A 12,420-nucleotide genomic window follows, 5' to 3' on the forward strand; every position below is an offset into this window, starting at 1 on the left:
CAGGAGAAAGCCAAGACACGTCTGCTCTCTCTCTCAGTCCATCACGTGATCCTCCAGAAGAGCTTATAATGTTACCATTTTTACAATGCTTAAAGTGCACTGAACTCCTGCACACCCTCTCCTGCACTGCCACACAGTTCACACATGATCCTTGTTCTTAAGCATGTCTGCTTTAAACTATGTGATAGGCTTGCAAAATCCCTCTGTTCGGTTCTTCCTCTCTCTGACAATAACACCTCGCTTTTGAAACATCTATAACATCCTGAATATTTATATAATTTGTTTACTGTATGATTTGTTGCAGGCCGAGTCAGATCACCATTCCCTCTGAAACATTATCACATTCTAAACATTTAAATGCTTTGTAGCGCTATAAAAATGCTAAATAGTAGTAGTAGTAGTTTTCTCTCCTGCATGAATCTTTTCATGCTATTTCAGTTGGGTCTTAGTTTTCGTGAATTTTCAACTTGGCCTTCCTTCTAAAACGTTTATCACATTTGGAACATTTATGGTTTCTCTCCCATATGAATCATTTGGTGCTATTTCAGTTGGGTCTTGCATCTGAAACATTTATCACACTCTGAACATTTAAATGGCTTCTCTCCCGTATGAGTGCTTTTGTGAAGGTTCACCTCACCCTTGCTTCTGAAACATTTTAAACATTGTGAACATTTAAATGGGTTGTCTCCTGTATGTTTTCGTGATGTTTCACCTCACTCTTGCTTCTCAAAAATATATCACAGTCTAAACACTTAAATGGTTTCTCTACCGTATGAGACCTTTTGTGCCATGCCAGGTTGCCCTTGCTTCTGAAACATTTATCATATTCAGAGCATTTAAACGGTTTCTCTCCTATATGAATCTTTTCACGCCCTCATTAATCCATGCTTTTGAATATGCTCTGTAATTTTGTTCTTTATAATAGTCTCTACCATTTTGCCCGATACTGACGTAAGACTCACCGGTCTATAATTTTCCATACCCCCTCTGGAACCTCTTTTAAATATCAGTGTTACAAGGGCTACCCTCCAATCTTATGATACCACACTCAATTTTAAAGATAAATTACATATTACTAACAATAGTGCCACCAGTTCATTCAACTCACTTTATCTACGGTAATGGAGGAAAAAGATCTCAGGAGCGGTAGACGTTCTGAAGATCAGTGGCTTAACACACCTTACAGACCAGCGATAGTTCCGAATTGCCAAGCATCAAGCCTGCAATAGGCTTGCTGCACTTCAGTAAAATGGTCCCTTCATACATTTACTAAAGGGTCTTTTAGACTACTTAAACCATTTTTCTATCTGGTGAGACCCTTTAGGCCATTGCAGCTGGGCTTCACTTAAACATTTAGAACATTTAACTGGTTTCTCTCTTGTATGACTCATTATATACCATTTGCATCTCGGCCTTTGTAACCAGCAGGGACTAGCCCACCGTACACTCACCGTGAGGTTTTACCTCTTCACAACACATCTGTGATGGGGAAGTCTTACCCAAAACATTCTCACACATCCAGCTGTCAAATTCAGCAAGATTCTCTTCAACCAGCAGACAAAAATCATAAGCAAGGGCAGCGTGCAACCAGCTACTGAAACATAAAAGAGAAGATCAGGAGGGGAGCTCAGCCAGGGAAGATAAGGCTCCCCTCGAGCTAAGGGTGGATCCCCCTTTTATAGGTCTTATATCTCTCTATCTGTCCTCTCCTCATTTGCCTGTCTTTTTCACCTATCCTGTCTCACTTAGTTTCCATCCCTCTCATATTCCATAACCATCTTTCCCATCGTCTAACTTGTTTCTGTATCATGTTCAGCTTTTTCTCTAAATTCCTAACATTGCAGAGACAGTTTGCTCCTGGTACCGTCCTTATCTGCTTAGAAGCAGTGGTAATAATGAACAGAATAAATGTTAAAGTACATATCGCCATACAGGCTTCCCGTAATGGAATTCATATATGTAAGGCTAATATAATTCATATTTTTTTACTGCTGAAATTGTCTTAAGACATGGAGGAGTAGCCTAGTGGTTAGTGAAACAGACTTTGATCCTGGAGAACTGGGTTCAATTCCCACTGCAGCTACTTGTGACTCCGGACAAGTCAACCCTCCAATGCCCCAGATACAAATAAGTGCCTGTATATAGTATGTAAACCGGTTTGAATGTAGTTGCAAAAACCAGAGAAAGGTGGTATATCAAGTTCCATTCCCTTTCCCTAAACTATGTGACAGGCCTCCACAATCCCTCTGTTCAGTTCTTCCTCTCTGACAGTAATACCCTGTTTTTGAAACAGTTATAACATCTTGACTATTTAAATGGTTTGTCTACTGTGATTTGTTGGAGGCCGAGTCAGATCGCTCTACTACTACTACTATTTATCATTTCTATTGCGCTACAAGGCATACGCAGCCCCCTGGAACATTACATTCTGAACAGTTAAATGGTTTCTCTCCTATATGAATCCTTTCGTGCCGTTTCCATTTGGCTCTTCCATTTGAAACATCACATTCTGAACAGTTAAATGGTTTCTCTCCTGTATGAATCCTTTCGTGTTGTTTCATTTGGTACTTCCATTTGAAACATTGATCACATTCTGAACAGTTAAATGGCTTCTCTCCTGTATGAGTCATTTTGTGACTGTCTAAGTTTGTCCTGGTTCTGAAACATTTATCACATTCTGAACAGTTAAATGGTTTCTCTCCTGTATGAGTCATTTCATGATATTTCAGATTCTTTTTGCAGCTAAAGCATTTATCACATTCTGAACACTTAAATGGTTTCTCTCCTGTATGAATCATTTTGTGATGTTTCACCTCAGCCTTGGTTCTGAAACATTTATCACATTCTGAACAGTTAAATGGTTTCTCTCCTGTATGAGTCATTTCATGATATTTCAGATTCTTTTTGCAGCTAAAGCATTTATCACATTCTGAACACTTAAATGGTTTCTCTCCTGTATGAATCCTTTGGTGATGTTTCACCTCAGCCTTGGATCTAAAACATTTATCACATTCCAAACATGTAAATGGTTTCTCTCCTGTATGAATCCTTTTGTGTAGTTCTAACTCAGCCTTGGTTCTGAAACATTTATCACATTCTGAACAGTTAAATGGTTTCTCTCCTGTATGAATCCTTTGGTGTTGTTTTAACTCTGTCTTGGTTCTGAAACATTTATCACATTCTGAACAGTTAAATGGTTTCTCTCCTGTATGAATCATTTCATGACATTTCAGATTATTTTTGCAGCTAAAGCATTTATCACATTCTGAACACTTAAATGGTTTCTCTCCTGTATGAATCCTTTGGTGATGTTTCACCTCAGCCTTGGATCTAAAACATTTATCACATTCCAAACATGTAAATGGTTTCTCTCCTGTATGAATCCTTTTGTGTAGTTCTAACTCAGCCTTGGTTCTGAAACATTTATCACATTCTGAACAGTTAAATGGTTTCTCTCCTGTATGAATCCTTTGGTGGTGTTTCACCAGAGCCTTGGTTCTGAAACATTTATCACATTCTGAACACTTAAATGGTTTCTCTCCTGTATGAATCCTTTCGTGTTGTTTCATTTGGTACTTCCATTTGAAACATTGATCACATTCTGAACATTGAAATGGTTTCTCTCCTGTATGAGTCATTTCATGATATTTCAGATTCTTTTTGCAGCTAAAGCATTTATCACATTCTGAACACTTAAATGGTTTCTCTCCTGTATGAATCCTTTGGTGATGTTTCACCTCAGCCTTGGTTCTGAAACATTTATCACATTCTGAACACTTAAATGGTTTCTCTCCTGTATGAATCCTTTGGTGATGTTTCACCTCAGCCTTGGTTCTGAAACATTTATCACATTCTGAACACTTAAATGGTTTCTCTCCTGTATGAATCCTTTTGTGCCGTCTCAGATCCCCCTTCAAACTAAAGGATTTATCACATTCTGAACATTGAAATGGTTTCTCTCCTGTATGAATCCTTTCATGATATTTCAGATTCTGTACTTGCATCTAAAGCATTTATCACATTCTGAACACTTAAATGGTTTCTCTCCTGTATGAATCCTTTCATGTTGTTTCATTTGGTACTTCCATTTGAAACATTGATCACATTCTGAACATTGAAATGGTTTCTCTCCTGTATGAATCCTCTTGTGGCATTCCAGGCTTACCTTGGCTTTGAAATATTTATCACATTCTAAACATTTAAATGGTTTCTGTTCCATGTGACCTATTTTATGCAGTTGTAGGGTTCTTTTCTCATTGAAACATTTATCACATTCAGAACGTTTACATGGTTTTTCACAGTTTCCAGATGGGTTACTTTTGTGCATACCTTGACAGTCATGAACTTCAGTCCTAAGCCTGCTTATGTGGTGCTCAATAAAATTGCAGTCTGTAGTAAAGGTTTCCCAAACATCAGCACTTTTAAAATCTCTATCATCTTTGAGTTTTCCAGGTTGTAAAAGTCCTGGGAAACAGCTACAGTTTCTCTTTTGTCTCTCTAATCTTTCTCCTTTCTGGGCTGCTGCTTTCTCATTGGTTGGTATTATGCTACTGATATGTCCTTCAGAGTCTGCTGAAGGATCTGTGCTGTCTCTGGAGGAGTGTTTGTGTTTCCATTCCTCTTTCTGCTGCTCATTGCACATTCTCACTCTTTCACTCTCATTCCCAAATCCATCATCTGTTGGATAAAAAATAAGAGTATGAGCCTTAATTCTACAGCTAGGGAAAAATGACATACTTAAGGCGGGCAGGAGCAAGGAGAATGTGCTCCAACCCCAGAAAATCCACTGGAGCACCCGGGGGGGGGGGGGGGGGGGGGGGGGGGAAGAGAGAAAGAAAGGATGGAGCTTAGTCAGGGAGGGGGGGGGGGGGTCAAATTAAAAAAAAGAAAATTGTTATGTGGGTGTCAGCTCGATATTCGGTAGTTCATGTCCTATGTGAGCCAGCCAGCACCCACATAAACCTGGGCTCCTCCTATATGCAAAAAAAAAACCACACGACCCACCCACATGGAGAAGTAAGGCCACGAGTAGAAGATTTCACCACAACCACGGCAACAAGTTAAAGACCTTACCGCTGACACCCACCAGAAAGGAGACAATTATCGGCACTCCGGTAAAGGCGGTGGGTCAACCAGGGCGCGACTGAGGCGATACTGACGAGACCACCAAAGAGTCCAAAATCTCTCAGGACCGGATGAACATAGGCTCACGCACAGGTCAACGCGCTCCTACCTGTTGGCTAGAGACCGGCGGCTGTAGCAACATAGGCGAGGCTCACGGTTCATCAGTGTATATTATCATCATAGCTAAGAGCCTTTGATTCAAGGCCTGACTTTTGGTTCAGGATTTAAAATGATAGAAAACCTTACAGGCCCATGACTCTAACCTGAACTTCAGTGTGACTGCAGAACTCATGATCTGTTGCAAAACTCACATGCAGCAGAATGAGGAATGGGCGTAGGTGGAAAAACAGAGTAACATCGCTTAGCAACATGGTGGTCACAGATGTTTTAGTGAAAAACAGAACAAGATAACTCCTCAGGAAGATGACTTAGTCTTCCAGGAACAGCTGGTCTATTATTAGCTTTTCCAGTAAATACTAACCACATTATTATAATAGCCAATCAGTGTTAACTATAATATTAGCATATATCCAATAAATGGGATTATTGTCAGATTACCTATATCCTGAATGGACATATAAAAATGAATGTACTTCCTACTTCAATAGAGAGAGACAGTCACAGCCAATACCTTTGTGCAAGCAGGGCTGCTCTCCCATGAGAAACCAATCAATTGTAATAAATCCTATTGCTTTCTCATAAGTAGTTTTGAGTCTTTTATATCTGCAAATTGGCTTTAGCTGGTAATTCGGGGTGAGGGCGAAAAAGACCCTAAATAAAACATTAGAGACTCAAGACACAGAAAAAACATATGTGTAGCTGTTGTACTGTACTCCCATAAGCAATTGATTGTACATATACTTGGAGAATAATAAATAAAAGTATTTGATTGTGTATATATTCTTTGGAGTCTCAGATATAGCAGTACTTTTGTATAGCAATGTTCTGTACTCCCAGTGAGATATCACTGATCTGCTAATTGTACAAATACTTGGTAAGAAATAAGGTATCTAATTAAACTCCTGATGCAGCCTTGGGTGATTTATTTCTTCCTAGGTATTGGTGGGTGAACCACCATATTGGGAGGGATAAATACACCCTAAATAATTCATGAGCTCCGCGCCGGGAAAGTGCAATGAGACAGAGGTGAACACTACTATCCCATGGACAGAAGCGCTGGATCCTAAGAGCCATACACCAAACTCAGGGGTCCAACGAGTCTGAACAACCCAAGCAGCGTACCAACGAGGCTCACAGCTCATCAGCACCACACCCGGTTCAGGCATTACGAGACAGAAGTGAATGCGACGATCTCCTAGGCGAAAGCGCCGAACACCTAAAGCTAAACGCTTCACTCCGGGTCCTGACTACCCTGAACCACCCAAGAAACGCACTGGTCACCCCAAGTTAAGACAGACCAAAACGGGAACAACTGTAATATCACCCAACACAACAGCTGATAACTAATCCAGCGGTAGGCAAAGGATTCCTGAGGTTGCAGCACAAACATTCCAGCTAAAGAGACTAACAATAATAATCATCTGACAGAACAGGTGGCAAGAAAACTAACGGCAGGACCCAAGATACCTGAACTGCAGTTCAAACAGATCAGCTGAAGAGGCAGACAACTAAAGTAGCACAACACAGCTCAACTGACCAATTTCCGTAAACTACTGAAAACCTCTCTCTTCGACAAGACATATCACAAAAATCAACATGTGTAACTGTACAATCTCTAAAACTTCCAGAATTGTCTTATAATGTCTTTTGCTTTAACACTGTCATGTATTTCACCACCATGTAACACATAACCCGCTGTAAAACCACATGTATATTCTCTTCTATTTCCAGTTCACATGATGAATTGTAAGCCACATTGAGCCTGCAAAGAGGTGGGATAATGTGGGATACAAATGCAATAAAATAAATAAATAAATAAATAAATAAATAAAATAAACTAAAAGGGGTCCACACAGCCACACACCCCCTAACCCAAAGAAAACAACTGAGAACAAAGACAGCAAAGTACAAAAAAACAAGACCTCAATATAGCCATACAGAAACAAAAACAAAAGCATTCACAAAGCCAAACACACACACACTCCAGTAAATAACAAACAAACAAAAAAAAACTGACTAGACACAAGAGGAAGTCTCTAGGCATCTCACCAACGGATCTAGGAAGCACACCCGCCTCCTAAAACCGGGACCACACCACGCACCCACCCAACAGAACACAACTCAAATCAAACAACACAACGAAAAAGATAACAAAATGAATACCTTAAAACTGCTCTTAACTATCTACTCCCTAACACTGATCCACACAACACCAACCACCCCTCTTGCAGAAAGCAACGATACCCATAATATATAATCACCAAAGATCAATCAGACAGAACACACTTCACCATATAACAACTCAAACAAAGGAAAAACACCAACCTGCAGACAAAAATTACAAAAGGCAAATAAGGGCCCAAACAAAAATCAACAAATAAACGACAACTAATACTACTACAAATCATTTCTATAGCGCTACCAGTTGTACGCAGCGCTTTACAATTTAACATGAAGAAAAGACAGTCCCTGTTCAAAAGTCCACACAATATCAAACGCAGAAGAATCATTCCAAACAATCCAAGTGGGCTACGCCAACGCCAGATCTGCAGTAAACAAAACAGCAATACTAACAGACTGGATCACAGCGGAAGACCTCGATCTACTTTTCATCAATGAAACTTGGATTCATGATCAAAAGGACCCCATAATCCTAGACCTGTGCCCTCCAGGTTACAAAATTATACACTGGAGCAGAAAGGAAAAGAGAGGTGGAGGCACTGCTCTAATCTATCGGTCCCACTTTACCACTGAAACCACTGCTGCGTCCATAACACCACAACTTGAAATTGCCTCAATCAGGATACATAACAAAACCCTTCACGACCATCTGAATTGCACCTTATTCTACAGACCCCCAGGTAATTGGAACAAAGACCAGACTAATTTCATGGACTTCGTTTCTAACACATGTGCAACTAACCCCAACGTACTAGTATTAGGAGACATCAACCTTAACCTAGAAGACCCAAACTCAACCAGCACACGGGAATGTAAGGAATTCCTCAACTTATGGGACCTTAAATGGCCTCAAATGCAAGCAACCCATGTAAAAGGACACACACTCGACCTACTCACACAAATTCTCACCAGACCAGAACTTAGCCATAACAGATCTTAAATGAATAGAAACACCTTGAACTGATCATTACAAATTAAACTTATCCCTACACCAAATTCAATAACGCACATCCCACAGCACCAGAGGTCAAATAGACACAAAATCATTCTGGCAATCGATATACAACAATGAATGGTCAGCACAAACAAACTCCACACATTACCTCGCGGAATGGGAAAAAAGATGCATATGTATACTAGATGACATAGCACCACTACGAACAGAAACATCACGAAAACACAACACAACCCCATGGTTCAACAACGAACTGAAAAAGCTAAAGATCCAGGAAACTAGAACGTGCATGGAGAAAAAATAAAAACGAACATACACTAACCACGTGGAAACAATCACAAAGAAAATACAACTATGCGATAAGAGAGACCAAAAGACTATACTACAAAACTCAAATAGGGACAGATTACAAAGACATGAACAAGTTATACAAACTTTTGGACAAACTCATAGACACTAACTCGGTCACTACATCGAATACAGACATTCCATCTGTGGACGAACTTGCTAAGCACTTCAAAGAAAAAATTGTCAATCTACGCAGCACACTATCTCAGAAAAACACCGACCTTGAAAGCTTTCCTTAATGAGCTGGACCCAAACCCAGGAGAATACCAGGCTGACCGAACTTGGTTAAACTTCACCAACCTCACTGTCGATGCAGTTGCCCAGGCGGTCAGCAGGTTCTCCACCACCCATTGCAAACTCGATACCTGTCTCAACTATCTAATGAAATCAGCCCCAGACCGTTTCATAGTAGACCTCACATCCCATCTAAACTACATGCTTCAACAAGGACTCTTCCCTAAGGAAAAAGGCAATATCTTACTCACACCGATACCTAAAGACACCAAGAAAAAACAAACTAAATCACTAACTACCGGCCAGTAGCATCCATCCCGCTGACAACAAAACTGATGAAAAGCATGGTTGCCAAACAACTTACAGAATACATAGACAAATTCTCCATACTCCATGAATCGCAGTCTGGCTTCCGACCCCTCCACAGTACAGAAACAGTACTAATCACTCTCCTAGCCAAATTCAAACAGGAAATAGCAATAGGCAAAAACATCCTCCTCCTCCAATTCGACATGTCTAGTGCATTCGATATGGTAGACCATAATATACTAATAAGATTACTAGATAAGCTCGGGATTGGAGGCAACATACTTAACTGGATCAAGAGTTTCCTAACTACAAGAACATATCAAGTAAAGTCAAACATCTCATCACCATGGAAAGCAGACTGCGAAGTACAAGGATCACCCCTCTCACCCATCCTCTTCAACCTAATGATGACCCCACTAGACAAGTCCTTATCCAACCAAGGCTTTAACCCTTTTCTATATGCAGACGATGTCACAATATACATACCTTTCAAATCTAAAACATCAGAAATCACCGACATCAAGATCAGCTTGAGCATCATGGACTCCTGGGCAATGGCATTCAAACTAAAACTCAATAAAGAAAAAACACACTGTCTCATTCTCTCATCCCAACACAGCGCTGCCCACCCTACAACTATTAATACCCCAGACTATTCCCTCCCCATCTCAGACAGCCTGAAAATCCTCAGCATTACCATTGACCACAACCTAACACTAGAGAGCCAAGCCACAACCACAATAAAGAAAATGTTTCACACAACGTGGAAACTCAAACGTGTGAAACAATTCTTCCCGAATGGAATATTTCAGAACATGATACAATTAATGGTACTAAGCCACGCTGACTACTGCAACAGAATATACACGGGATGCAAAGAACAGATCCTAAAGAAACTGCAGACTGCTCATAACACGGCAGCTAGGCTTATCTTTGGTAAAACACGATTTGATAGTGTGAAACCCCTCCGCGAAAAAACTACACTGGCTTTCAATCAAAGAACGAATTGCTTTCAAAATCTGCTCACTGGTTCATAAAATAATCCACGGTCTAGCTCCGGGATACATGATCAACCTGATCGACCTACCAACAAGAAACACATCCAAATCAGCAAGAACATACCTAAATCTTCACTTCCCAAGATGTAAAGGTCTCAAATACAAATCAACATATGCGTCCAGTTTTTCCTACATTAGCACACAACAGTAAAACACATTACCAAAAGCCTTGAAAAATATGAATGACCACCTAAACTTGCAGAAAAACCTAAAAACTCACCTGTTCAAAAAGGCATACCCAACCGATCCAACTTAAATGACCGATCTCTGCAACACAACATAACTAAATAACAGTACAGACTGGACACATATCTTCCGTTGCACGATCCCAATGCGGTTGCGCCACATTAACTCTATCGAACTACTTAACCACAACATCACCTTGTATTTGTCTACACTGGAGTCCGCAAGTGCTCCGGAACTAGGTAAGCCACATTGAGCCTACAAATAGGTGGGAAAATGTGGGATACAAATGTAACAAATAAATAAATATGCCTCCCCGTCATAACCTCCCCTTATTTTGTGAGTGATCACGGGCAATATTCAGGGTACCGGTACTACCTGCTTTAATGCCACTGAACATTGGGGGTCAGGCAGCCCCAGGGGATTCTTCAGAATACGGCCTAGTAAATATGAAGGGTACAGATTTACAGGCATGAAGATATTAAATATATTTCTCTTACTGTGGATTAAACAAAACACAAAAACGTTCCCCTGCACTTCTCAGGCCAAAGCAAGCGTATGATACATACCTGTAGCAGGTGTTCTCCGAGGACAGCAGGCTGATTGTTCTCACGACTGGGTTGACGTCCACGGCAGCCCCCAGCAACCGGAAGAAAACTTTGCGGGCGGTCCCGCACGCAGGGCACGCCCACCGCGCATGCGCGGCAGTCTTCCCGCCCACGCGCGACCGTTCCCGCTCAGTTGAATGACAAGCAAAGGAATGAGTAAAACGCAACTCTAAAGGGGAGGAGGGAGGGTAGGTGAGAACAATCAGCCTGCTGTCCTCGGAGAACACCTGCTACAGGTATGTATCATTCGCTTTCTCCGAGGACAAGCAGGCTGCTTGTTCTCACGACTGGGGTATCCCTAGCTCTCAGGCTCACTCAAAACAAGAACCCAGGTCAATTAAACCTCGCAACGGCGAGGGCATAACAGAAATTGACCTACGAAGAACAACTAACAGAGTGCAGCCTGAACAGAATAAATCGGGTCCTGGAGGGTGGAGTTGGATTCAAACCCCAAACAGATTCTGCAGCACCGACTGCCCGAACCGACTGTCGCGTCGGGTATCCTGCTGGAGGCAGTAATGTGATGTGAATGTGTGGACCGAAGACCACGTCGCAGCCTTGCAAATCTCCTCAATAGTGGTTGACTTCAAGTGGGCTCTAACACTATGAGCCGTGACATGACCCTCAAGAGGCAGCCCAGCCTGGGCGTAAGTGAAGGAAATGCAATCTGCTAGCCAATTGGAGATGGTGCGTTTCCCGACAGCGACCCCCTTCCTATTGGGGTCGAAAGAAATAAACAATTGGGCGGACTGTCTGTGGGGCTGTGTCCGCTCCAGATAGAAGGCCAACGCTCGCTTGCAGTCCAATGTGTGCAACTGACGTTCAGCAGGGCGGGTATGCGGTCTGGGAAAGAACGTTGGCAAGACAATTGGCTGGTTAAGATGGAACTCTGACACCACCTTTGGCAGGAACTTAGGGTGAGTGCAGAGTACTACTCTGTTATGATGAAATTTGGTATAAGGAGCATGAGCTACCAGGGCTTGAAGCTCACTGACTTTACAAGCTGAAGTAACTGCCACCAAGAAAATGACCTTCCAGGTCAAGTACTTCAGATGGCAAGAATTCAGTGGCTCAAAAGGAGGCTTCATCAGCTGGGTGAGGACGACGTTGAGATCCCATGACACTGCAGGAGGCTTGACAGGGGGCCTTGACAAAAGCAAGCCTCTCATGAAATCGAACGACTAAAGGCTCTCCAGAGATGGCTTTACCCTCTACACGATAATGGTAAGCACTAATCGCACTAAGGTGATTCCTTACTGAGTTGGTCTTGAGACCAGACTCTGATAAGTGCAGAAGGTAT

At 41.6% G+C, this 12,420-nt stretch overlaps 1 protein-coding gene and 1 pseudogene across 1 annotated transcript in view; both read right to left on the reverse strand.

The window, feature by feature from the left end:
- LOC115466380 (zinc finger protein 675-like) overlaps positions 1 to 12,420 on the reverse strand; it is a 182,614-nt gene that overhangs the window by 120,488 nt on the left and 49,706 nt on the right. The gene's annotated exons all lie outside the window — the stretch shown is intronic.
- Positions 656 to 9,357, reverse strand: LOC115467356 (annotated as a pseudogene).

This window comes from Microcaecilia unicolor, chromosome 3, assembly GCF_901765095.1.
Source record: "Microcaecilia unicolor chromosome 3, aMicUni1.1, whole genome shotgun sequence".
In the NCBI taxonomy this organism is placed as follows: domain Eukaryota; kingdom Metazoa; phylum Chordata; class Amphibia; order Gymnophiona; family Siphonopidae; genus Microcaecilia; species Microcaecilia unicolor.